This window comes from Podarcis muralis, chromosome 6 (assembly GCF_964188315.1).
Source record: "Podarcis muralis chromosome 6, rPodMur119.hap1.1, whole genome shotgun sequence".
NCBI classification, from domain to species: Eukaryota; Metazoa; Chordata; class Lepidosauria; order Squamata; family Lacertidae; genus Podarcis; species Podarcis muralis.
In genome coordinates, this window is record NC_135660.1 from 67543283 (window position 1) to 67549282 (window position 6000).

A 6000-nucleotide genomic window follows, 5' to 3' on the forward strand; every position below is an offset into this window, starting at 1 on the left:
GACTCAAGTACTAACAGCAATAGAACTTCTAAGTATTTACTTCTAAGTAAATACTCTTTAGACCATACTGTACACGTTTTAGGCTATGCAATTAGCAATACCCTTTAAAAAGATGTTTATCATAATGCCTGAATATCATATGAAATTAGCTCTACCGTTGCAAAACATTTATTACAATTTCCAGACAAAGTATCTCCTGAACAATATTATTAACTCAGAAAAGACTTCTTCACATATGATTAATGATGGAAACATAATGAGAATATGGTTCTGTCAGGGGATACAGATATTTATCTTCTCAGCCCAATGTTTTACTAGCCATTGCCTTTTGTTACAATACAAAAAGCCTCACATTTTCCATCAAAACTGTTTCAGTAGATTTTAATTATATTTTAATTGCTTAACATTTTATTATGATTTATAGGCAGCAGTATATGAAATTTCAAGGGACACGAGATGGTTCTTCATAAAACAGATATTAAGTCTAGAGGCACAGACTAAGATGAAGCAATGTGTCAGGTGGGCTATTTTCCACAAAAACATACGTTATGTGGCCCATTTGTTGACTTGAGCAATAATCTACCCAGCTGCTACTAGAGAAGACGTTATTTCTGAGACTCCATGCTGTGCACAGCCCAGAGAAAACTACAAGGGCAAATAGAACAATTCTACCACTGAAACTGGGATGCAGGTGGCGCTGTGGGTTAAACCACAGACTTGCCGACCAGAAGGTCGGCGGTTCGAATCCCCACGACGGGGTGAGCTCCTGTTGCTTGGTCCCTGCTCATGCCAACCTAGCAGTTTGAAAGGATGTCAAAGTGTAAGTAGATAAATAGGTACCACTCCTGCGGGAAGGTAAACGGCGTTTCTGTGTGCTGCCCTGGTTCGCCAGAAGTGGCTTAGTCATGCTGGCCACATGACCAGCTCCCTTGTATGCCAGCTCCCTTGGCCAATAAAGCGAGATGAGCACCGCAACCCCAGAGTCGGCCACGACTGGACCTAATGGTCAGGGGTACCTTTACCTTTACCACTGAAACTGAGCAGACCAGGCCTGTATGCTACATGAATAGGAGGCTACTGGGGTGCCACTCATGTAAACAAACTGCTTAGAGAAAAAAGAGAGTGGTTGATATATAAACAAATTAATATTGGAAGCAGCCTTTCAGGCCATTGGTCAATTTAGACCAGTAATGTGTTTAAACTTTCTTCAAGAAGTGATGCACTGGAGAACAACTCCGGTGTAGTTCCAGGTGCATTTTTTTTAGGCCGGGAGCATTGATGTCTTCTATCAGAATGCCAGGATGTGAATGAGGGGACGTTATCTGAACAGCCTGTTTAAATTGACAGTGTATACAGCCCATGTCAATACGATTATTTATAACCAGCTCTCCACCCATTACAACTTTTCAGTTAGCAAATATGGAACTCTCATGAAGAAACAACAGCAATGTTGGCTGATGAACAATGAAGGCTGAAGTCTTAGTTTACCTGGAAGTAAGCCTCACTGAACTTCATAGGACTTACTTCAGAGTAGACGTGCATAGGATTACACTCAACATACTAGATTGTTGGAGGGGAGAGACCCTCTCAGCATGGTGAATCATTACAACATCCTATCCTACCCTCTGTTAATGCATTCTGGTTGGGGGTATGCAGCTGGTGTGCTATTCACTCAAAATCAGGGTTGGAAATGTTAAGTGGATGTCCATCTCCAAAGTGAAAACAAAACACAAGCTTTCTTACTCCTTTTGTCTGTTACTAACCTCTTTCCAATTGGAACAATTGTGATGCAGGTGACAATTGTTCCAGTGGTTAGGAATCCTCATGCAAGGTAAACCAAAAATAAAGATAATGATTTTTCCAGGTGAATGCCTGAGCCGATCAAATTCATAAATTGTATACAATATAGCTTCTCAGCAGAGTAAGCTGGAAATCATGTGCAGAACTCTGACTTTTTTGTTTCTCCACAGAAAAATCCATTTTGTGTTGCACGTCCTGCACATTTTCCTCTCCCCCCCCCAAAAAAAACAAATAAACAAAAACAAAAACACCCCTGTAGTGTCAAAGAAAATTATCAAAGTGGAGGTGGGGATGAGGGGGTATAATACTAAGGTAAAACTTTAGTGGGTGGCTGAAATCTGGAATGGGATGAAATGTAGATGACCTTCCTCATCAAAAATCTGAATCCACTGAACCTCATTTCTATGGAGAACCTGGGTCATTTCCCCCATCTCTGTATTGGCTTCACTGACTATCATGTTACAAAAGCATACAGCCAAATATGACTCTTGAAGTGGCACTTGCATATCTGCCCAAACTCGTTAATTCTCCGGTTGAAATGAACTGGTCTAAGACGTGCTTAATTCTGACACAATATTGCCAGATGTGCATGTTTTTAATGAGCATGGTAAACTTCATCTCTTAGGATTAATTAATATTTTGTATTGTATTTCAGCCCAGGAGAGCAGCCGTAGATCAGAGATGAACATATTTGTCATGGCCTCTGGAGCCTTCCCCTGGCTTCATAAGCCGCACAGCTTAGAATCTCTGTCCAAGCTCTTTCAGGTCACTCCTTTGTGATGAAATTCAAGAATAAATTTAAAATGCAAGCTACCACTTTTATGTTTTCTTGCTTGTGCAGCTAGTTCAATAGAGCAGTGTTTCCCAACCTTGGGCCTCCAGCTGTTTTTGAACTACAATTCCCATAATCCCTGACCACTGGTCTTGCTAGCTAGGGATGATGGGAGTTGTAGTCCAAAAACAGCTGGAGGCCCAAGGTTGGGAAACACTGCAATAGAGGATGAAGTCTGACTATATGTATATATACATATAGCAACTCTCCCACTTGACCAATTAGAATCAGTTTCTTCATTTATGCCCTTCGGGGCTGTGCACCAAAGACCAGTCCTGCAATCCCCTAAAACAGCCATTGCAAATCTGTCAAGAAACGAAACACTCTTCTTCTACGTAACTTGTTATGCAGCTGGAAGGTTTCTTGTTAACCATAACTTCTTCTTTTTTTAAGGAGCAGTTTTTGCAGCTGGAAGAGGAGGGAGGAAGCAATGACACCCTAAATTTGTTTATTCATCTGCTACATTTATATGCTGCCTTTCTTCTATGTCAGAATGCAAGGCTGCATAGGCAGAGTTCTCAGGCAGTCTCCTATGAGGGAGACAACGGGACCCAGGCTGGTTTAGTTTTAATGAGGATGTTTCTTTGTGAGCCTTCAGGTTATTTGCTTGTGATCATTTAGCTGGTACAAGAAGGCTTTCCCTTTTGTTAAATTGGGAGAAATGTAACACATACAGAGAGTGGCAAGGTTTCCAGTGTCTGGTTGGAAAATGAAGCAAAAGGGTCTTGATATTCATTTAGCTCTGATTCCTGCATGGCATGGTATCGGACTAGATGACCATTGTGGTCCCTTCCAACTCTACAATTCAGTGATTCCATGATGCTGATGTAACCATGTGCAGTTTTCCCTTCCCTTCTTCATGGCTTCTCTTATTGCCATACAGTGTTGATCACTGGTCGGCTCCTTATTTTCCTTTTAAAGTGGCTGGAATTCAACCTTCCCAGGACTTCTTATAAAGGACATGAGTTAATTGGAAATATAAGCTGTCTGTGTGGCATTGTCTTGTGACTTCAGTCAATGAGATGCTATAGTTCCTAGGCGCTTGTTGTCTTCTTTGTGAAGCTTCGTCTTACAATGACAGGTTTTTAATCACTGAATTTTAGAATCTTCCTTTCAATCTGCTTCTTGCCAGTGCAAAGTTTTCCAGCCATCAGTTGTCGAGAGCTGGTTCACACATGCATGTCCAGCAGCTGATTATTATCGGGATGACTTAACTGTCTAAATGTGCCATCACAGACAGAATGTTCATATCACCTCACATGGTCTCAAGCTCAAGGCCATCTAAGAGTTGTCAAGTCACAAACTCAGCAGCCTGTCACCAAGTACACAGTAATCAACTTATGTACAACCAGGTTCAGATATAAAGTAGTGCAATTAAGTGCAAATAAATTTAGTGACGGGAATGAATGTGCAAATCAGTTGCAAACAAACCAGATTTCTTACTGGAATTTAATTCAAGCTGTGCAGCCAATTTATCCTGTCATTTATCTAGGCAGGTAAAGGTGGGGCCCATTATTCCTATGACACTGAGGATCAACCAACTTATCTTTCCTAACCCAGAAACCAGATCAGGCAAATATTTTGCCACTTATAAGTAAGAAATGATTGAGATTTTTTAATAATAATAAAAATGCAAGCCATCATAGAGTAGTTGGAGAGAGAGTTAATTACGCATATTGTCCCATCTTTGTTTTATTAAAGTGTGATACTGCCTTGGTAATTAATTTCTCACCTAAAGCTGTAAAGGCAATATCACCTAGCCAATTGAAAAATGCCCCAAGACTTAACATGTCTGCTACCATGGCTACCACTGTGAGGTGGTCTGAGGAAAAGCTCAAAATACAGCTCAGGGAATGGAACTGAGAACTAATTAAAACTCCCTCCATTATCTCCCATGTAGAGAACCAAGTGTCTTATGTATATTTAATGATCAATGTGAAACAAAGGGCACCCACCCTAGCCATGTAGACACTCTGACAAGATTGACTTCTTAGAGATTATATCACTTCGGTAATAAGCTCCAGCTCTGCAACCATCCCACTTTTGCGTGTACGCCGTCTACAGTGGGATTAAAAATAATGGGTCGGAACATCAATAATACATTAAACACTGCCGCTATAACATGGCTGGATTGGCAGAGCAATAAAATCCATCATTCTTTGCACATTTCTAACAATATGTCTTATACTTAACAACGTGGTGTTTTTTCTGTGCTACCAAGAGATGCAGAAAGGATTCCCAAGCCAAGAACTGCCCCATGGTCCAAGCCTGGAAACCTAACCCATGCAAAGTGCGATGAACTCTTAGCAGAAGGCTTTAAAGCCAGAATTCAAGCTGTATGAAAGAAAGAGTGCATGGTAGACTCTGAAGGTGTCTGAGCTGATACTAATCTACAAGCTGAATGTAGAATGATGGCACGAGGTCACTGACATGAACCATGTAGGCTCCATCCACTCATACAAAGGCATCTTCTTACTGATAGTCAGGTAATTACAGTCCACACTCTATCCCGGCCTTTACTACCTAAATTCATGGTCTCTGTGCCCTACTGCCAAATGCCATATTCAAGTAAGAGATAATAGAGGCCTTCTGTAACTGAGAGATAGCAGAGGTCCAGACCCACATGGCTTGAGAAATGACTGATAGTTAAAGCGGAAGGACAGCTGTCAGATCTATAGGCAGGCAGCAAATCCCTCAGATGTGCAAGGAAAGACAAGTGATTTCCCTGGGCAGAGGCCCAAATTACACAGACGTGTGGCCGTTCTTAAGGCACATTTTCTCCATACGTCTCTGGAAACGTAAAAGCAGATACATGACGGTGTGATGTTTTGCTCTATGTTTCCACATTCCAGTGTCAGTCCACTGGCTGCCCCATGGAGGGTGGAGTGGGAAATACTATGTGAGATGACATCCCAAGTTTTAGGAGGAAACAGAGAGAAGGCATGAGGTAGTGGCTATATGGTTGGATTCAGTTCTTGGAGGCCTCCCACCCCCAATTTGGTCAATGCAGCAGCATCACCACCTCCCCCTGACCCGTCCCCAATACACTGCAGTTTTACCTTGGGGGGGGGGGGACACCCTTCTTTTTGAAGCCAATATAAGACTTTTTTTTGAGGCTGACTGCAACACAGGCAGCCATTTTCAAGGGTGTAGTTGGAGAGGAAATGGTTAATTCTTCCCAAGTGCAGTTACCCACCACTAAAACTGTCCCCTGAACTCCGGCTAGGCTTGAAAGAAGGCTTGTTGGCATCGGTGGGGTGAAAAGAAAAGTATTCCCTATACGCTGTGACCCTCCCCTCCCTCCATCGCTGCTAAAAATGCCCCAAGCTCCACAGTTAGGTTTGGGGGAGAAAGCCACAAACTCATAT